The 21,950-nt window shown below is 40.7% G+C and overlaps 7 non-coding genes across 7 annotated transcripts; all 7 read right to left on the reverse strand.

Annotated features, from left to right (window-relative positions):
• Window positions 1–862: 862 nt before the first annotated feature.
• TRNAN-AUU (transfer RNA asparagine (anticodon AUU)) lies at window positions 863–935 on the reverse strand. The gene has a single exon. It is a non-coding gene; the product is annotated as a tRNA-Asn (tRNA).
• Window positions 936–5,023: 4,088 nt separating this feature from the next.
• On the reverse strand, window positions 5,024–5,096 carry TRNAK-UUU (transfer RNA lysine (anticodon UUU)). Its single transcript has one exon. It is a non-coding gene; the product is annotated as a tRNA-Lys (tRNA).
• A 1,612-nt stretch (window positions 5,097–6,708) lies between these two features.
• Window positions 6,709–6,781, reverse strand: TRNAN-AUU (transfer RNA asparagine (anticodon AUU)). The gene has a single exon. It is a non-coding gene; the product is annotated as a tRNA-Asn (tRNA).
• Window positions 6,782–12,555: 5,774 nt separating this feature from the next.
• Window positions 12,556–12,628, reverse strand: TRNAK-UUU (transfer RNA lysine (anticodon UUU)). Its single transcript has one exon. It is a non-coding gene; the product is annotated as a tRNA-Lys (tRNA).
• A 1,612-nt stretch (window positions 12,629–14,240) lies between these two features.
• TRNAN-AUU (transfer RNA asparagine (anticodon AUU)) lies at window positions 14,241–14,313 on the reverse strand. The gene has a single exon. It is a non-coding gene; the product is annotated as a tRNA-Asn (tRNA).
• Window positions 14,314–19,226: 4,913 nt separating this feature from the next.
• On the reverse strand, window positions 19,227–19,299 carry TRNAK-UUU (transfer RNA lysine (anticodon UUU)). The gene has a single exon. It is a non-coding gene; the product is annotated as a tRNA-Lys (tRNA).
• Window positions 19,300–20,911: 1,612 nt separating this feature from the next.
• TRNAN-AUU (transfer RNA asparagine (anticodon AUU)) lies at window positions 20,912–20,984 on the reverse strand. The gene has a single exon. It is a non-coding gene; the product is annotated as a tRNA-Asn (tRNA).
• Window positions 20,985–21,950: the final 966 nt, after the last annotated feature.

A 21,950-nucleotide genomic window follows, 5' to 3' on the forward strand; every position in this document is an offset into this window, starting at 1 on the left:
TGTAAAAGAAGCAAAGATACACGTGAACAGGGACTTGAACCCTGGACCCTCAGATTAAAAGTCTGATGCTCTACCGACTGAGCTATCCAGGCACAGGGATCACTGCCCATTTGAAACTTGATTTTCACTCTACAGCACCTCCATACATGGCTACCTCACTGGTCAATAAAGGAAATGAATTACTAGTGCATTACACACATTTTGACACTGGAGACATAACTTTTTTCAGTCATTCCGTATCCAGATATAGAGATTTGCAGCATCTAGGACTTTAATGTTCACCCACTTACGGATTTGAATGTTTTGCCACATTCATGAGTGCAAACTTGCTCCCCAGTAAAGACGAACATGTGCTCCTCAATGCACACACTGGGCAATGCAGTCCACTCTAAATCGACGATTAATGACATGCTCGTTTTGTGCAATGGAGTTTCAGTCAATTGGAAAACATTTTGTAAAGTTATATTGCAACAGAAGCCCAGCCTTAAAAAAAGTGAATTTCACTTCTAAATGATTACATGAGGAAGGAAAGGAGACCAGATGCAAAAGAGGTTCTGTGGCTTAGTTGGTTAAAGCGCCTGTCTAGTAAACAGGAGATCCGGAGTTCGAATCTCAGCAGCGCCTGTCTGCTTTTTTTTTCGACCAATCTGTCTCCCCAATTTTAAAACTTTGTACAAAGATTGTTATTTCATGCTATTTAGAAGCACAGTCAGGCTTGAAATGTTGGCAAAGCATCCAATAATTCTGGACTCCACTACCTTAGAGTCATATTGCCCAAGGTTGCGATGCCATCAGAAATAGCACTTATTAGAATGAGCAATTCATATTTCCTGCTAAATTTTTTGTAAAAGAAGCAAAGATACGCCTGAACAGGGACTTGAACCCTGGACCCTCAGATTAATAGTCTGATGCTCTACCTACTGAGCTATCCAGGCACAGGGATCACTGCCCATTTGAAACTTGATTTTCACTCTACAGCACCTCCATACATGGCTACCTCACTGGTCAATAAAGGAAATGAATTACTAGTGCATTACACACATTTTGACACTGGAGACATAACTTTTTTCAGTCATTCCGTATCCAGATATGGAGATTTGCAGCATCTAGGACTTTAATGTTCACCCACTTACGGATTTGAATGTTTTGCCACATTCATGAGTGCAAACTTGCTCCCCAGTAAAGACGAACATGTGCTCCTCAATGCACACACTGGGCAATGCAGTCCACTCTAAATCGACGATTAATGACATGCTCGTTTTGTGCAATGGAGTTTCAGTCAATTGGAAAACATTTTGAAAAGTTATATTGCAACAGAAGCCCAGCCTTAAAAAAGTGGATTTCACTTCTATATGATTACATGAGGAAGGAAAGGAGACCAGATGTAAAAAAGGTGCTGAGGCTTAGTTGGTTAAAGCGCCTGTCTAGTAAACAGGAGATCCTGAGTTCGAATCTCAGCAGCGCCTGTCTGCTTTTTTTTCGACCAATCTGTCTCCCCAATATTAAAACTTTGTACAAAGATTGCTATTTCATGCTATTTAGAACAACAGTCAGGCTTGAAATGTTGGCAAAGCATCCAAGAACTCTGGACTCCACTACCTTAGAGTCATATTGCCCAAGGTTGCGATGCCATCAGAAATAGCACATATTAGAATGAGCAATTCATATTTCCTGCTTAATTTTTTGTAAAAGAAGCAAAGGTACACCTGAACAGTGACTTGAACCCTGGACCCTCAGATTAAAAGTCTGATGCTCTACCGACTGAGCTATCCAGGCACAGGGATCACTGCCCATTTGAAACTTGATTTTCACTCTACAGCACCTCCATACATGGCTACCTCACTGGTCAATAAAGGAAATGAATTACTAGTGCATTACACACATTTTGACACTGGAGACATAACTTTTTTCAGTCATTCCGTATCCAGATATAGAGATTTGCAGCATCTAGGACTTTAATGTTCACCCACTTACGGATTTGAATGTTTTGCCACATTCATGAGTGCAAACTTGCTCCCCAGTAAAGACGAACATGTGCTCCTCAATGCACACACTGGGCAATGCAGTCCACTCTAAATCGATGATTAATGACATGCTCGTTTTGTGCAATGGAGTTTCAGTCAATTGGAAAACATTTTGAAAAGTTATATTGCAACAGAAGCCCACCCTTAAAAAAGTGGATTTCACTTCTAAATGATTACATGAGGAAGGAAAGGAGACCAGATGCAAAAAAGGTGCTGTGGCTTAGTTGGTTAAAGCGCCTGTCTAGTAAACAGGAGATCCTGAGTTCGAATCTCAGCAGCGCCTGTCTGCTTTTTTTCGACCAATCTGTCTCCCCAATATTAAAACTTTGTACAAAGATTGCTATTTCATGCTATTTAGAAGCACAGTCAGGCTTGAAATGTTGGCAAAGCATCCAAGAACTCTGGACTCCACTACCTTAGAGTCATATTGCCCAAGGTTGCGATGCCATCAGAAATAGCACATATTAGAATGAGCAATTCATATTTCCTGCTTAATTTTTTGTAAAAGAAGCAAAGGTACGCCTGACCAGGGACTTGAACCCTGGACCCTCAAATTAAAAGTCTGATGCTCTACCGACTGAGCTATCCAGACACAGGGATCACTGCCATTTGAAACTTGATTTTCACTCTACAGCACCTCCATACATGGCTACCTCACTGGTCAATAAAGGAAATGAATTACTAGTGCATTACACACATTTTGACACTGGAGACATAACTTTTTTCAGTCATTCCGTATCCAGATATAGAGATTTGCAGCATCTAGGACTTTAATGTTCACCCACTTACGGATTTGAATGTTTTGCCACATTCATGAGTGCAAAGTTGCTCCCCAGTAAAGACGAACATGTGCTCCTCAATGCACACACTGGGCAATGCAGTCCACTCTAAATCGACGATTAATGACATGCTCGTTTTGTGCAATGGAGTTTCAGTCAATTGGAAAACATCTTGAAAAGTTATATTGCAACAGAAGCCCAGCCTTAAAAAAAGTGGATTTCACTTCTAAATGATTACATGAGGAAGGAAAGGAGACCAGATGCAAAAAAGGTGCTGTGGCTTAGTTGGTTAAAGCGCCTGTCTAGTAAAAAGGAGATCCTGAGTTCGAATCTCAGCAGCGCCTGTCTGCTTTTTTTTCGACCAATCTGTCTCCCCAATATTAAAACTTTGTACAAAGATTGCTATTTCATGCTATTTAGAAGCACAGTCAGGCTTGAAATGTTGGCAAAGCACCCAAGAACTCTGGTCTCCACTACCTTAGAGTCATATTGCCCAAGGTTGAGATGCCATCAGAAATAACACATATTCGAATGAGCAATTCATATTTCCTGCTTAATTTTTTGTAAAAGAAGCAAAGGTACGCTTGAACAGGGACTTGAATCCTGGACCCACAGGATCACTGCCCATTTGAAACTTGATTTTCACTCTACAGCACCTCCATACATGGCTACCTCACTGGTCAATAAAGGAAATGAATTACTAGTGCATTACACACATTTTGACACTGGAGACATGACTTTTTTCAGTCATTCCGTATCCAGATATAGAGATTTGCAGCATCTAGGACTTTAATGGTCATCCACCCCACGGATTTGAATGTTTTGCCACATTCATGAGTGCAAACTTACTCCCCAGTAAAGACGTACATGTGCTCCTCAATGCACACACTGGGCAATGCAGTCCACTCTAAATCGATGATTAATGACATGCTCGTTTTGTGCAATGGAGTTTCAGTCAATTGGAAAACATTTTGAAAAGTTATATTGCAACAGAAGCCCACCCTTAAAAAAGTGGATTTCACTTCTAAATGATTACATGAGGAAGGAAAGGAGACCAGATGCAAAAAAGGTGCTGTGGCTTAGTTGGTTAAAGCGCCTGTCTAGTAAACAGGAGATCCTGAGTTCGAATCTCAGCAGCGCCTGTCTGCTTTTTTTCGACCAATCTGTCTCCCCAATATTAAAACTTTGTACAAAGATTGCTATTTCATGCTATTTAGAAGCACAGTCAGGCTTGAAATGTTGGCAAAGCATCCAAGAACTCTGGACTCCACTACCTTAGAGTCATATTGCCCAAGGTTGCGATGCCATCAGAAATAGCACATATTAGAATGAGCAATTCATATTTCCTGCTTAATTTTTTGTAAAAGAAGCAAAGGTACGCCTGAACAGTGACTTGAACCCTGGACCCTCAGATTAAAAGTCTGATGCTCTACCGACTGAGCTATCCAGGCACAGGGATCACTGCCCATTTGAAACTTGATTTTCACTCTACAGCACCTCCATACATGGCTACCTCACTGGTCAATAAAGGAAATGAATTACTAGTGCATTACACACATTTTGACACTGGAGACATAACTTTTTTCAGTCATTCCGTATCCAGATATAGAGATTTGCAGCATCTAGGACTTTAATGTTCACCCACTTACGGATTTGAATGTTTTGCTACATTCATGAGTGCAAACTTGCTCCCCAGTAAAGACGAACATGTGCTCCTCAATGCACACACTGGGCAATGCAGTCCACTCTAAATCGACGATTAATGACATGCTCGTTTTGTGCAATGGAGTTTCAGTCAATTGGAAAACATTTTGAAAAGTTATATTGCAACAGAAGCCCAGCCTTAAAAAAAATGGATTTCACTTCTAAATGATTACATGAGGAAGGAAAGGAGACCAGATGCAAAAAAGGTGCTGTGGCTTAGTTGGTTAAAGTGCCTGTCTAGTAAACAGGAGATCCTGAGTTTGAATCTCAGCAGCGCCTGTCTGCTTTTTTTTCGACCAATCTGTCTCCCCAATATTAAAACTTTGTACAAAGATTGCTATTTCATGCTATTTAGAAGCACAGTCAGGCTTGAAATGTTGGCAAAGCATCCAAAAACTCTGGACTCCACTACCTTAGAGTCATATTGCCCAAGGTTGCGATGCCAACAGAAATAGCACATATTAGAATGAGCAATTCATATTTCCTGCTTAATTTTTTGTAAAAGAAGCAAAGGTACGCCTGAACAGGGACTTGAACCCTGGACCCTCAGATTAAAAGTCTGATGCTCTACCGACTGAGCTATCCAGGCACAGGGATCACTGCCCATGTGAAACTTGATTTTCACTCTACAGCACCTCCATACATGGCTACCTCACTGGTCAATAAAGGAAATGAATTACTAGTGCATTACACACATTTTGACACTGGAGACATAACTTTTTTCAGTCATTCCGTATCCAGATATAGAGATTTGCAGCATCTAGGACTTTAATGTTCACCCACTTACGGATTTGAATGTTTTGCCACTTTCATGAGTGCAAACTTGCTCCCCAGTAAAGACTAACATGTGCTCCTCAATGCACACACTGGGCAATGCAGTCCACTCTAAATCGACGATTAATGACATGCTCGTTTTGTGCAATGGAGTTTCAGTCAATTGGAAAACATTTTGTAAAGTTATATTGCAACAGAAGCCCAGCCTTAAAAAAAGTGAATTTCACTTCTAAATGATTACATGAGGAAGGAAAGGAGACCAGATGCAAAAGAGGTGCTGTGGCTTAGTTGGTTAAAGCGCCTGTCTAGTAAACATGAGATCCAGAGTTCGAATCTCAGCAGCGCCTGTCTGCTTTTTTTTCGACCAATCTGTCTCCCCAATTTTAAAACTTTGTAAAAAGATTGTTATTTCATGCTATTTAGAAGCACAGTCAGGCTTGAAATGTTGGCAAAGCATCCAATAATTCTGGACTCCACTACCTTAGAGTCATATTGCCCAAGGTTGCGATGCCATCAGAATTAGCACATATTAGAATGAGCAATTCATATTTCCTGCTAATTTTTTTGTAAAAGAAGCAAAGATACACGTGAACAGGGACTTGAACCCTGGACCCTCAGATTAAAAGTCTGATGCTCTACCGACTGAGCTATCCAGGCACAGGGATCACTGCCCATTTGAAACTTGATTTTCACTCTACAGCACCTCCATACATGGCTACCTCACTGGTCAATAAAGGAAATGAATTACTAGTGCATTACACACATTTTGACACTGGAGACATAACTTTTTTCAGTCATTCCGTATCCAGATATAGAGATTTGCAGCATCTAGGACTTTAATGTTCACCCACTTACGGATTTGAATGTTTTGCCACATTCATGAGTGCAAACTTGCTCCCCAGTAAAGACGAACATGTGCTCCTCAATGCACACACTGGGCAATGCAGTCCACTCTAAATCGACGATTAATGACATGCTCGTTTTGTGCAATGGAGTTTCAGTCAATTGGAAAACATTTTGTAAAGTTATATTGCAACAGAAGCCCAGCCTTAAAAAAAGTGAATTTCACTTCTAAATGATTACATGAGGAAGGAAAGGAGACCAGATGCAAAAGAGGTTCTGTGGCTTAGTTGGTTAAAGCGCCTGTCTAGTAAACAGGAGATCCGGAGTTCGAATCTCAGCAGCGCCTGTCTGCTTTTTTTTTCGACCAATCTGTCTCCCCAATTTTAAAACTTTGTACAAAGATTGTTATTTCATGCTATTTAGAAGCACAGTCAGGCTTGAAATGTTGGCAAAGCATCCAATAATTCTGGACTCCACTACCTTAGAGTCATATTGCCCAAGGTTGCGATGCCATCAGAAATAGCACTTATTAGAATGAGCAATTCATATTTCCTGCTAAATTTTTTGTAAAAGAAGCAAAGATACGCCTGAACAGGGACTTGAACCCTGGACCCTCAGATTAATAGTCTGATGCTCTACCTACTGAGCTATCCAGGCACAGGGATCACTGCCCATTTGAAACTTGATTTTCACTCTACAGCACCTCCATACATGGCTACCTCACTGGTCAATAAAGGAAATGAATTACTAGTGCATTACACACATTTTGACACTGGAGACATAACTTTTTTCAGTCATTCCGTATCCAGATATGGAGATTTGCAGCATCTAGGACTTTAATGTTCACCCACTTACGGATTTGAATGTTTTGCCACATTCATGAGTGCAAACTTGCTCCCCAGTAAAGACGAACATGTGCTCCTCAATGCACACACTGGGCAATGCAGTCCACTCTAAATCGACGATTAATGACATGCTCGTTTTGTGCAATGGAGTTTCAGTCAATTGGAAAACATTTTGAAAAGTTATATTGCAACAGAAGCCCAGCCTTAAAAAAGTGGATTTCACTTCTATATGATTACATGAGGAAGGAAAGGAGACCAGATGTAAAAAAGGTGCTGAGGCTTAGTTGGTTAAAGCGCCTGTCTAGTAAACAGGAGATCCTGAGTTCGAATCTCAGCAGCGCCTGTCTGCTTTTTTTTCGACCAATCTGTCTCCCCAATATTAAAACTTTGTACAAAGATTGCTATTTCATGCTATTTAGAACAACAGTCAGGCTTGAAATGTTGGCAAAGCATCCAAGAACTCTGGACTCCACTACCTTAGAGTCATATTGCCCAAGGTTGCGATGCCATCAGAAATAGCACATATTAGAATGAGCAATTCATATTTCCTGCTTAATTTTTTGTAAAAGAAGCAAAGGTACACCTGAACAGTGACTTGAACCCTGGACCCTCAGATTAAAAGTCTGATGCTCTACCGACTGAGCTATCCAGGCACAGGGATCACTGCCCATTTGAAACTTGATTTTCACTCTACAGCACCTCCATACATGGCTACCTCACTGGTCAATAAAGGAAATGAATTACTAGTGCATTACACACATTTTGACACTGGAGACATAACTTTTTTCAGTCATTCCGTATCCAGATATAGAGATTTGCAGCATCTAGGACTTTAATGTTCACCCACTTACGGATTTGAATGTTTTGCCACATTCATGAGTGCAAACTTGCTCCCCAGTAAAGACGAACATGTGCTCCTCAATGCACACACTGGGCAATGCAGTCCACTCTAAATCGATGATTAATGACATGCTCGTTTTGTGCAATGGAGTTTCAGTCAATTGGAAAACATTTTGAAAAGTTATATTGCAACAGAAGCCCACCCTTAAAAAAGTGGATTTCACTTCTAAATGATTACATGAGGAAGGAAAGGAGACCAGATGCAAAAAAGGTGCTGTGGCTTAGTTGGTTAAAGCGCCTGTCTAGTAAACAGGAGATCCTGAGTTCGAATCTCAGCAGCGCCTGTCTGCTTTTTTTCGACCAATCTGTCTCCCCAATATTAAAACTTTGTACAAAGATTGCTATTTCATGCTATTTAGAAGCACAGTCAGGCTTGAAATGTTGGCAAAGCATCCAAGAACTCTGGACTCCACTACCTTAGAGTCATATTGCCCAAGGTTGCGATGCCATCAGAAATAGCACATATTAGAATGAGCAATTCATATTTCCTGCTTAATTTTTTGTAAAAGAAGCAAAGGTACGCCTGACCAGGGACTTGAACCCTGGACCCTCAAATTAAAAGTCTGATGCTCTACCGACTGAGCTATCCAGACACAGGGATCACTGCCATTTGAAACTTGATTTTCACTCTACAGCACCTCCATACATGGCTACCTCACTGGTCAATAAAGGAAATGAATTACTAGTGCATTACACACATTTTGACACTGGAGACATAACTTTTTTCAGTCATTCCGTATCCAGATATAGAGATTTGCAGCATCTAGGACTTTAATGTTCACCCACTTACGGATTTGAATGTTTTGCCACATTCATGAGTGCAAAGTTGCTCCCCAGTAAAGACGAACATGTGCTCCTCAATGCACACACTGGGCAATGCAGTCCACTCTAAATCGACGATTAATGACATGCTCGTTTTGTGCAATGGAGTTTCAGTCAATTGGAAAACATCTTGAAAAGTTATATTGCAACAGAAGCCCAGCCTTAAAAAAAGTGGATTTCACTTCTAAATGATTACATGAGGAAGGAAAGGAGACCAGATGCAAAAAAGGTGCTGTGGCTTAGTTGGTTAAAGCGCCTGTCTAGTAAAAAGGAGATCCTGAGTTCGAATCTCAGCAGCGCCTGTCTGCTTTTTTTTCGACCAATCTGTCTCCCCAATATTAAAACTTTGTACAAAGATTGCTATTTCATGCTATTTAGAAGCACAGTCAGGCTTGAAATGTTGGCAAAGCACCCAAGAACTCTGGTCTCCACTACCTTAGAGTCATATTGCCCAAGGTTGAGATGCCATCAGAAATAACACATATTCGAATGAGCAATTCATATTTCCTGCTTAATTTTTTGTAAAAGAAGCAAAGGTACGCTTGAACAGGGACTTGAATCCTGGACCCACAGGATCACTGCCCATTTGAAACTTGATTTTCACTCTACAGCACCTCCATACATGGCTACCTCACTGGTCAATAAAGGAAATGAATTACTAGTGCATTACACACATTTTGACACTGGAGACATGACTTTTTTCAGTCATTCCGTATCCAGATATAGAGATTTGCAGCATCTAGGACTTTAATGGTCATCCACCCCACGGATTTGAATGTTTTGCCACATTCATGAGTGCAAACTTACTCCCCAGTAAAGACGTACATGTGCTCCTCAATGCACACACTGGGCAATGCAGTCCGCTCTAAATCGACGATTAATGACATGCTCGTTTTGTGCAATGGAGTTTCCGTCAATTGGAAAACATTTTGAAAAGTTATATTGCAACAGAAGCCCAGCCTTAAAAAAAATGGATTTCACTTCTAAATGATTACATGAGGAAGGAAAGGAGACCAGATGCAAAAAAGGTGCTGTGGCTTAGTTGGTTAAAGCGCCTGTCTAGTAAACAGGAGATCCTGAGTTCGAATCTCAGCAGCGCCTGTCTGCTTTTTTTTCGACCAATCTGTCTCCCCAATATTAAAACTTTGTACAAAGATTGCTATTTCATGCTATTTAGAAGCACAGTCAGGCTTGAAATGTTGGCAAAGCATCCAAAAACTCTGGACTCCACTACCTTAGAGTCATATTGCCCAAGGTTGCGATGCCATCAGAAATAGCACATATTAGAATGAGCAATTCATATTTCCTGCTTAATTTTTTGTAAAAGAAGCGAAGGTACGCCTGAGCAGGGACTTGAAACCTAGACCCTCAGATTAAAAGTCTGATACTCTACCGACTGAGCTATCCAGGCACAGGGATCACTGCCCATTTGAAACTTGATTTTCACTCTACAGCACCTTCATACATGGCTACCTCACTGGTCAATAAAGGAAATGAATTACTAGTGCATTACACACATTTTGACACTGGAGACATAACTTTTTTCAGTCATTCCGTATCCAGATATAGAGATTTGCAGCATCTAGGACTTTAATGTTCACCCACTTACGGATTTGAATGTTTTGCCACATTCATGAGTGCAAACTTGCTCCCCAGTAAAGACGAACATGTGCTCCTCAATGCACACACTGGACAATGCAGTCCACTCTAAATCGACGATTAATGACATGCTCGTTTTGTGCAATGGAGTTTCAGTCAATTGGAAAACATTTTGTAAAGTTATATTGCAACAGAAGCCCAGCCTTAAAAAAAGTGAATTTCACTTCTAAATGATTACATGAGGAAGGAAAGGAGACCAGATGCAAAAGAGGTGCTGTGGCTTAGTTGGTTAAAGCGCCTGTCCAGTAAACAGGAGATCCTGAGTTCGAGTTTCAGCAGCGCCTGTCTGCTTTTTTTTCGACCAATCTGTCTCCCCAATATTAAAACTTTGTACAAAGATTGTTATTTCATGCTATTTAGAAGCACAGTCAGGCTTGAAATGTTGGCAAAGCATCCAATAATTCTGGACTCCACTACCTTAGAGTCATATTGCCCAAGGTTGCGATGCCATCAGAAATAGCACATATTAGAATGAGCAATTCATATTTCCTGCTTAATTTTTTGTAAAAGATGCGAAGGTACGCCTGAGCAGGGACTTGAACCCTGGACCCTCAGATTAAAAGTCTGATGCTCTACCAACTGAGCTATCCAGGCACAGGGATCACTGCCCATTTGAAACTTGATTTTCACTCTACAGCACCTCCATACATGGCTACCTCACTGGTCAATAAAGGAAATGAATTACTAGTGCATTACACACATTTTGACACTGGAGACATAACGTTTTTCAGTCATTCCGTATCCAGATATAGAGATTTGCAGCATCTAGGACTTTAATGTTCACCCACTTACGGATTTGAATGTTTTGCCACATTCATGAGTGCAAAATTGCTCCCCAGTAAAGGCGAACATGTGCTCCTCAATACACACACTGGGCAATGCAGTCCACTCTAAATCAACGATTAATGACATGCTCGTTTTGTGCAATGGAGTTTCAGTCAATTGGAAAACATTTTGTAAAGTTATATTGCAACAGAAGCCCAGCCTTAAAAAAAGTGAATTTCACTTCTAAATGATTACATGAGGAAGGAAAGGAGACCAGATGCAAAAGAGGTGCTGTGGCTTAGTTGGTTAAAGCGCCTGTCTAGTAAACAGGAGATCCTGAGTTCGAATCTCAGCAGCGCCTGTCTGCTTTTTTTTCGACCAATCTGTCTCCCCAATATTAAAACTTTGTACAAAGATTGCTATTTCATGCTATTTAGAAGCACAGTCAGGCTTGAAATGTTGGCAAAGCATCCAAAAACTCTGGACTCCACTACCTTAGAGTCATATTGCCCAAGGTTGCGATGCCATCAGAAATAGCACATATTAGAATGAGCAATTCATATTTCCTGCTTAATTTTTTGTAAAAGAAGCAAAGGTACGCCTGAACAGTGACTTGAACCCTGGACCCTCAGATTAAAAGTCTGATGCTCTACCGACTGAGCTATCCAGGCACAGGGATCACTGCCCATTTGAAACTTGATTTTCACTCTACAGCACCTCCATACATGGCTACCTCACTGGTCAATAAAGGAAATGAATTACTAGTGCATTACACACATTTTGACACTGGAGACATAACTTTTTTCAGTCATTCCGTATCCAGATATAGAGATTTGCAGCATCTAGGACTTTAATGTTCACCCACTTACGGATTTGAATGTTTTGCTACATTCATGAGTGCAAACTTGCTCCCCAGTAAAGACGAACATGTGCTCCTCAATGCACACACTGGGCAATGCAGTCCACTCTAAATCGACGATTAATGACATGCTCGTTTTGTGCAATGGAGTTTCAGTCAATTGGAAAACATTTTGAAAAGTTATATTGCAACAGAAGCCCAGCCTTAAAAAAAATGGATTTCACTTCTAAATGATTACATGAGGAAGGAAAGGAGACCAGATGCAAAAAAGGTGCTGTGGCTTAGTTGGTTAAAGTGCCTGTCTAGTAAACAGGAGATCCTGAGTTCGAATCTCAGCAGCGCCTGTCTGCTTTTTTTTCGACCAATCTGTCTCCCCAATATTAAAACTTTGTACAAAGATTGCTATTTCATGCTATTTAGAAGCACAGTCAGGCTTGAAATGTTGGCAAAGCATCCAAAAACTCTGGACTCCACTACCTTAGAGTCATATTGCCCAAGGTTGCGATGCCAACAGAAATAGCACATATTAGAATGAGCAATTCATATTTCCTGCTTAATTTTTTGTAAAAGAAGCAAAGGTACGCCTGAACAGGGACTTGAACCCTGGACCCTCAGATTAAAAGTCTGATGCTCTACCGACTGAGCTATCCAGGCACAGGGATCACTGCCCATGTGAAACTTGATTTTCACTCTACAGCACCTCCATACATGGCTACCTCACTGGTCAATAAAGGAAATGAATTACTAGTGCATTACACACATTTTGACACTGGAGACATAACTTTTTTCAGTCATTCCGTATCCAGATATAGAGATTTGCAGCATCTAGGACTTTAATGTTCACCCACTTACGGATTTGAATGTTTTGCCACTTTCATGAGTGCAAACTTGCTCCCCAGTAAAGACTAACATGTGCTCCTCAATGCACACACTGGGCAATGCAGTCCACTCTAAATCGACGATTAATGACATGCTCGTTTTGTGCAATGGAGTTTCAGTCAATTGGAAAACATTTTGTAAAGTTATATTGCAACAGAAGCCCAGCCTTAAAAAAAGTGAATTTCACTTCTAAATGATTACATGAGGAAGGAAAGGAGACCAGATGCAAAAGAGGTGCTGTGGCTTAGTTGGTTAAAGCGCCTGTCTAGTAAACATGAGATCCAGAGTTCGAATCTCAGCAGCGCCTGTCTGCTTTTTTTTCGACCAATCTGTCTCCCCAATTTTAAAACTTTGTAAAAAGATTGTTATTTCATGCTATTTAGAAGCACAGTCAGGCTTGAAATGTTGGCAAAGCATCCAATAATTCTGGACTCCACTACCTTAGAGTCATATTGCCCAAGGTTGCGATGCCATCAGAATTAGCACATATTAGAATGAGCAATTCATATTTCCTGCTAATTTTTTTGTAAAAGAAGCAAAGATACACGTGAACAGGGACTTGAACCCTGGACCCTCAGATTAAAAGTCTGATGCTCTACCGACTGAGCTATCCAGGCACAGGGATCACTGCCCATTTGAAACTTGATTTTCACTCTACAGCACCTCCATACATGGCTACCTCACTGGTCAATAAAGGAAATGAATTACTAGTGCATTACACACATTTTGACACTGGAGACATAACTTTTTTCAGTCATTCCGTATCCAGATATAGAGATTTGCAGCATCTAGGACTTTAATGTTCACCCACTTACGGATTTGAATGTTTTGCCACATTCATGAGTGCAAACTTGCTCCCCAGTAAAGACGAACATGTGCTCCTCAATGCACACACTGGGCAATGCAGTCCACTCTAAATCGACGATTAATGACATGCTCGTTTTGTGCAATGGAGTTTCAGTCAATTGGAAAACATTTTGTAAAGTTATATTGCAACAGAAGCCCAGCCTTAAAAAAAGTGAATTTCACTTCTAAATGATTACATGAGGAAGGAAAGGAGACCAGATGCAAAAGAGGTTCTGTGGCTTAGTTGGTTAAAGCGCCTGTCTAGTAAACAGGAGATCCGGAGTTCGAATCTCAGCAGCGCCTGTCTGCTTTTTTTTTCGACCAATCTGTCTCCCCAATTTTAAAACTTTGTACAAAGATTGTTATTTCATGCTATTTAGAAGCACAGTCAGGCTTGAAATGTTGGCAAAGCATCCAATAATTCTGGACTCCACTACCTTAGAGTCATATTGCCCAAGGTTGCGATGCCATCAGAAATAGCACATATTAGAATGAGCAATTCATATTTCCTGCTAAATTTTTTGTAAAAGAAGCAAAGATACGCCTGAACAGGGACTTGAACCCTGGACCCTCAGATTAATAGTCTGATGCTCTACCTACTGAGCTATCCAGGCACAGGGATCACTGCCCATTTGAAACTTGATTTTCACTCTACAGCACCTCCATACATGGCTACCTCACTGGTCAATAAAGGAAATGAATTACTAGTGCATTACACACATTTTGACACTGGAGACATAACTTTTTTCAGTCATTCCGTATCCAGATATAGAGATTTGCAGCATCTAGGACTTTAATGTTCACCCACTTACGGATTTGAATGTTTCGCCACATTCATGAGTGCAAACTTGCTCCCCAGTAAAGACGAACATGTGCTCCTCAATGCACACACTGGGCAATGCAGTCCACTCTAAATCGACGATTAATGACATGCTCGTTTTGTGCAATGGAGTTTCAGTCAATTGGAAAACATTTTGAAAAGTTATATTGCAACAGAAGCCCAGCCTTAAAAAAGTGGATTTCACTTCTATATGATTACATGAGGAAGGAAAGGAGACCAGATGTAAAAAAGGTGCTGAGGCTTAGTTGGTTAAAGCGCCTGTCTAGTAAACAGGAGATCCTGAGTTCGAATCTCAGCAGCGCCTGTCTGCTTTTTTTTCGACCAATCTGTCTCCCCAATATTAAAACTTTGTACAAAGATTGCTATTTCATGCTATTTAGAACAACAGTCAGGCTTGAAATGTTGGCAAAGCATCCAAGAACTCTGGACTCCACTACCTTAGAGTCATATTGCCCAAGGTTGCGATGCCATCAGAAATAGCACATATTAGAATGAGCAATTCATATTTCCTGCTTAATTTTTTGTAAAAGAAGCAAAGGTACACCTGAACAGTGACTTGAACCCTGGACCCTCAGATTAAAAGTCTGATGCTCTACCGACTGAGCTATCCAGGCACAGGGATCACTGCCCATTTGAAACTTGATTTTCACTCTACAGCACCTCCATACATGGCTACCTCACTGGTCAATAAAGGAAATGAATTACTAGTGCATTACACACATTTTGACACTGGAGACATAACTTTTTTCAGTCATTCCGTATCCAGATATAGAGATTTGCAGCATCTAGGACTTTAATGTTCACCCACTTACGGATTTGAATGTTTTGCCACATTCATGAGTGCAAACTTGCTCCCCAGTAAAGACGAACATGTGCTCCTCAATGCACACACTGGGCAATGCAGTCCACTCTGAATCGATGATTAATGACATGCTCGTTTTGTGCAATGGAGTTTCAGTCAATTGGAAAACATTTTGAAAAGTTATATTGCAACAGAAGCCCACCCTTAAAAAAGTGGATTTCACTTCTAAATGATTACATGAGGAAGGAAAGGAGACCAGATGCAAAAAAGGTGCTGTGGCTTAGTTGGTTAAAGCGAGATCCTGAGTTCGAATCTCAGCAGCGCCTGTCTGCTTTTTTTCGACCAATCTGTCTCCCCAATATTAAAACTTTGTACAAAGATTGCTATTTCATGCTATTTAGAAGCACAGTCAGGCTTGAAATGTTGGCAAAGCATCCAAGAACTCTGGACTCCACTACCTTAGAGTCATATTGCCCAAGGTTGCGATGCCATCAGAAATAGCACATATTAGAATGAGCAATTCATATTTCCTGCTTAATTTTTTGTAAAAGAAGCAAAGGTACGCCTGACCAGGGACTTGAACCCTGGAACCCTCAAATTAAAAGTCTGATGCTCTACCGACTGAGCTATCCAGGCACAGGGATCACTGCCATTTGAAACTTGATTTTCACTCTACAGCACCTCCATACATGGCTACCTCACTGGTCAATAAAGGAAATGAATTACTAGTGCATTACACACATTTTGACACTGGAGACATAACTTTTTTCAGTCATTCCGTATCCAGATATAGAGATTTGCAGCATCTAGGACTTTAATGTTCACCCACTTACGGATTTGAATGTTTTGCCACATTCATGAGTGCAAAGTTGCTCCCCAGTAAAGACGAACATGTGCTCCTCAATGCACACACTGGGCAATGCAGTCCACTCTAAATCGACGATTAATGACATGCTCGTTTTGTGCAATGGAGTTTCAGTCAATTGGAAAACATCTTGAAAAGTTATATTGCAACAGAAGCCCAGCCTTAAAAAAAGTGGATTTCACTTCTAAATGATTACATGAGGAAGGAAAGGAGACCAGATGCAAAAAAGGTGCTGTGGCTTAGTTGGTTAAAGCGCCTGTCTAGTAAAAAGGAGATCCTGAGTTCGAATCTCAGCAGCGCCTGTCTGCTTTTTTTTCGACCAATCTGTCTCCCCAATATTAAAACTTTGTACAAAGATTGCTATTTCATGCTATTTAGAAGCACAGTCAGGCTTGAAATGTTGGCAAAGCACCCAAGAACTCTGGTCTCCACTACCTTAGAGTCATATTGCCCAAGGTTGAGATGCCATCAGAAATAACACATATTCGAATGAGCAATTCATATTTCCTGCTTAATGTTTTGTAAAAGAAGCAAAGGTACGCTTGAACAGGGACTTGAATCCTGGACCCACAGGATCACTGCCCATTTGAAACTTGATTTTCACTCTACAGCACCTCCATACATGGCTACCTCACTGGTCAATAAAGGAAATGAATTACTAGTGCATTACACACATTTTGACACTGGAGACATGACTTTTTTCAGTCATTCCGTATCCAGATATAGAGATTTGCAGCATCTAGGACTTTAATGGTCATCCACCCCACGGATTTGAATGTTTTGCCACATTCATGAGTGCAAACTTGCTCCCCCAGTAAAGACGTACATGTTCTCCTCAATGCACACACTGGGCAATGCAGTCCACTCTAAATCGATGATTAATGACATGCTCGTTTTGTGCAATGGAGTTTCAGTCAATTGGAAAACATTTTGAAAAGTTATATTGCAACAGAAGCCCACCCTTAAAAAAGTGGATTTCACTTCTAAATGATTACATGAGGAAGGAAAGGAGACCAGATGCAAAAAAGGTGCTGTGGCTTAGTTGGTTAAAGCGCCTGTCTAGTAAACAGGAGATCCTGAGTTTGAATCTCAGCAGCGCCTGTCTGCTTTTTTTCGACCAATCTGTCTCCCCAATATTAAAACTTTGTACAAAGATTGCTATTTCATGCTATTTAGAAGCACAGTCAGGCTTGAAATGTTGGCAAAGCATCCAAGAACTCTGGACTCCACTACCTTAGAGTCATATTGCCCAAGGTTGCGATGCCATCAGAAATAGCACATATTAGAATGAGCAATTCATATTTCCTGCTTAATTTTTTGTAAAAGAAGCAAAGGTACGCCTGACCAGGGACTTGAACCCTGGACCCTCAAATTAAAAGTCTGATGCTCTACCGACTGAGCTATCCAGGCACAGGGATCACTGCCATTTGAAACTTGATTTTCACTCTACAGCACCTCCATACATGGCTACCTCACTGGTCAATAAAGGAAATGAATTACTAGTGCATTACACACATTTTGACACTGGAGACATAACTTTTTTCAGTCATTCCGTATCCAGATATAGAGATTTGCAGCATCTAGGACTTTAATGTTCACCCACTTACGGATTTGAATGTTTTGCACATTCATGAGTGCAAAGTTGCTCCCCAGTAAAGACGAACATGTGCTCCTCAATGCACACACTGGGCAATGCAGTCCACTCTAAATCGACGATTAATGACATGCTCGTTTTGTGCAATGGAGTTTCAGTCAATTGGAAAACATTTTGAAAAGTTATATTGCAACAGAAGCCCAGCCTTAAAAAAAATGGATTTCACTTCTAAATGATTACATGAGGAAGGAAAGGAGACCAGATGCAAAAAAGGTGCTGTGGCTTAGTTGGTTAAAGCGCCTGTCTAGTAAACAGGAGATCCTGAGTTCGAATCTCAGCAGCGCCTGTCTGCTTTTTTTTCGACCAATCTGTCTCCCCAATATTAAAACTTTGTACAAAGATTGCTATTTCATGCTATTTAGAAGCACAGTCAGGCTTGAAATGTTGGCAAAGCATCCAAAAACTCTGGACTCCACTACCTTAGAGTCATATTGCCCAAGGTTGCGATGCCATCAGAAATAGCACATATTAGAATGAGCAATTCATATTTCCTGCTTAATTTTTTGTAAAAGAAGCAAAGGTACGCCTGAACAGTGACTTGAACCCTGGACCCTCAGATTAAAAGTCTGATGCTCTACCGACTGAGCTATCCAGGCAGAGGGATCACTGCCCATTTGAAACTTGATTTTCACTCTACAGCACCTCCATACATGGCTACCTCACTGGTCAATAAAGGAAATGAATTACTAGTGCATTACACACATTTTGACACTGGAGACATAACTTTTTTCAGTCATTCCGTATCCAGATATAGAGATTTGCAGCATCTAGGACTTTAATGTTCACCCACTTACGGATTTGAATGTTTTGCTACATTCATGAGTGCAAACTTGCTCCCCAGTAAAGACGAACATGTGCTCCTCAATGCACACACTGGGCAATGCAGTCCACTCTAAATCGACGATTAATGACATGCTCGTTTTGTGCAATGGAGTTTCAGTCAATTGGAAAACATTTTGAAAAGTTATATTGCAACAGAAGCCCAGCCTTAAAAAAAATGGATTTCACTTCTAAATGATTACATGAGGAAGGAAAGGAGACCAGATGCAAAAAAGGTGCTGTGGCTTAGTTGGTTAAAGTGCCTGTCTAGTAAACAGGAGATCCTGAGTTCGAATCTCAGCAGCGCCTGTCTGCTTTTTTTTCGACCAATCTGTCTCCCCAATATTAAAACTTTGTACAAAGATTGCTATTTCATGCTATTTAGAAGCACAGTCAGGCTTGAAATGTTGGCAAAGCATCCAAAAACTCTGGACTCCACTACCTTAGAGTCATATTGCCCAAGGTTGCGATGCCAACAGAAATAGCACATATTAGAATGAGCAATTCATATTTCCTGCTTAATTTTTTGTAAAAGAAGCAAAGGTACGCCTGAACAGGGACTTGAACCCTGGACCCTCAGATTAAAAGTCTGATGCTCTACCGACTGAGCTATCCAGGCACAGGGATCACTGCCCATGTGAAACTTGATTTTCACTCTACAGCACCTCCATACATGGCTACCTCACTGGTCAATAAAGGAAATGAATTACTAGTGCATTACACACATTTTGACACTGGAGACATAACTTTTTTCAGTCATTCCGTATCCAGATATAGAGATTTGCAGCATCTAGGACTTTAATGTTCACCCACTTACGGATTTGAATGTTTTGCCACTTTCATGAGTGCAAACTTGCTCCCCAGTAAAGACTAACATGTGCTCCTCAATGCACACACTGGGCAATGCAGTCCACTCTAAATCGACGATTAATGACATGCTCGTTTTGTGCAATGGAGTTTCAGTCAATTGGAAAACATTTTGTAAAGTTATATTGCAACAGAAGCCCAGCCTTAAAAAAAGTGAATTTCACTTCTAAATGATTACATGAGGAAGGAAAGGAGACCAGATGCAAAAGAGGTGCTGTGGCTTAGTTGGTTAAAGCGCCTGTCTAGTAAACATGAGATCCAGAGTTCGAATCTCAGCAGCGCCTGTCTGCTTTTTTTTCGACCAATCTGTCTCCCCAATTTTAAAACTTTGTAAAAAGATTGTTATTTCATGCTATTTAGAAGCACAGTCAGGCTTGAAATGTTGGCAAAGCATCCAATAATTCTGGACTCCACTACCTTAGAGTCATATTGCCCAAGGTTGCGATGCCATCAGAATTAGCACATATTAGAATGAGCAATTCATATTTCCTGCTAATTTTTTTGTAAAAGAAGCAAAGATACACGTGAACAGGGACTTGAACCCTGGACCCTCAGATTAAAAGTCTGATGCTCTACCGACTGAGCTATCCAGGCACAGGGATCACTGCCCATTTGAAACTTGATTTTCACTCTACAGCACCTCCATACATGGCTACCTCACTGGTCAATAAAGGAAATGAATTACTAGTGCATTACACACATTTTGACACTGGAGACATAACTTTTTTCAGTCATTCCGTATCCAGATATAGAGATTTGCAGCATCTAGGACTTTAATGTTCACCCACTTACGGATTTGAATGTTTTGCCACATTCATGAGTGCAAACTTGCTCCCCAGTAAAGACGAACATGTGCTCCTCAATGCACACACTGGGCAATGCAGTCCACTCTAAATCGACGATTAATGACATGCTCGTTTTGTGCAATGGAGTTTCAGTCAATTGGAAAACATTTTGTAAAGTTATATTGCAACAGAAGCCCAGCCTTAAAAAAAGTGAATTTCACTTCTAAATGATTACATGAGGAAGGAAAGGAGACCAGATGCAAAAGAGGTTCTGTGGCTTAGTTGGTTAAAGCGCCTGTCTAGTAAACAGGAGATCCGGAGTTCGAATCTCAGCAGCGCCTGTCTGCTTTTTTTTTCGACCAATCTGTCTCCCCAATTTTAAAACTTTGTACAAAGATTGTTATTTCATGCTATTTAGAAGCACAGTCAGGCTTGAAATGTTGGCAAAGCATCCAATAATTCTGGACTCCACTACCTTAGAGTCATATTGCCCAAGGTTGCAATGCCATCAGAAATAGCACATATTAGAATGAGCAATTCATATTTCCTGCTAAATTTTTTGTAAAAGAAGCAAAGATACGCCTGAACAGGGACTTGAACCCTGGACCCTCAGATTAATAGTCTGATGCTGTACCTACTGAGCTATCCAGGCACAGGGATCACTGCCCATTTGAAACTTGATTTTCACTCTACAGCACCTCCATACATGGCTACCTCACTGGTCAATAAAGGAAATGAATTACTAGTGCATTACACACATTTTGACACTGGAGACATAACTTTTTTCAGTCATTCCGTATCCAGATATGGAGATTTGCAGCATCTAGGACTTTAATGTTCACCCACTTACGGATTTGAATGTTTTGCCACATTCATGAGTGCAAACTTGCTCCCCAGTAAAGACGAACATGTGCTCCTCAATGCACACACTGGGCAATGCAGTCCACTCTAAATCGACGATTAATGACATGCTCGTTTTGTGCAATGGAGTTTCAGTCAATTGGAAAACATTTTGAAAAGTTATATTGCAACAGAAGCCCAGCCTTAAAAAAGTGGATTTCACTTCTATATGATTACATGAGGAAGGAAAGGAGACCAGATGTAAAAAAGGTGCTGAGGCTTAGTTGGTTAAAGCGCCTGTCTAGTAAACAGGAGATCCTGAGTTCGAATCTCAGCAGCGCCTGTCTGCTTTTTTTTCGACCAATCTGTCTCCCCAATATTAAAACTTTGTACAAAGATTGCTATTTCATGCTATTTAGAACAACAGTCAGGCTTGAAATGTTGGCAAAGCATCCAAGAACTCTGGACTCCACTACCTTAGAGTCATATTGCCCAAGGTTGCGATGCCATCAGAAATAGCACATATTAGAATGAGCAATTCATATTTCCTGCTTAATTTTTTGTAAAAGAAGCAAAGGTACACCTGAACAGTGACTTGAACCCTGGACCCTCAGATTAAAAGTCTGATGCTCTACCGACTGAGCTATCCAGGCACAGGGATCACTGCCCATTTGAAACTTGATTTTCACTCTACAGCACCTCCATACATGGCTACCTCACTGGTCAATAAAGGAAATGAATTACTAGTGCATTACACACATTTTGACACTGGAGACAT

This window comes from Ambystoma mexicanum, unplaced genomic scaffold (genome assembly GCF_040938575.1).
Source record: "Ambystoma mexicanum isolate Mex_15411 unplaced genomic scaffold, UKY_AmexF1_1 Mex_scaf1, whole genome shotgun sequence".
Classification (NCBI taxonomy): domain Eukaryota; kingdom Metazoa; phylum Chordata; class Amphibia; order Caudata; family Ambystomatidae; genus Ambystoma; species Ambystoma mexicanum.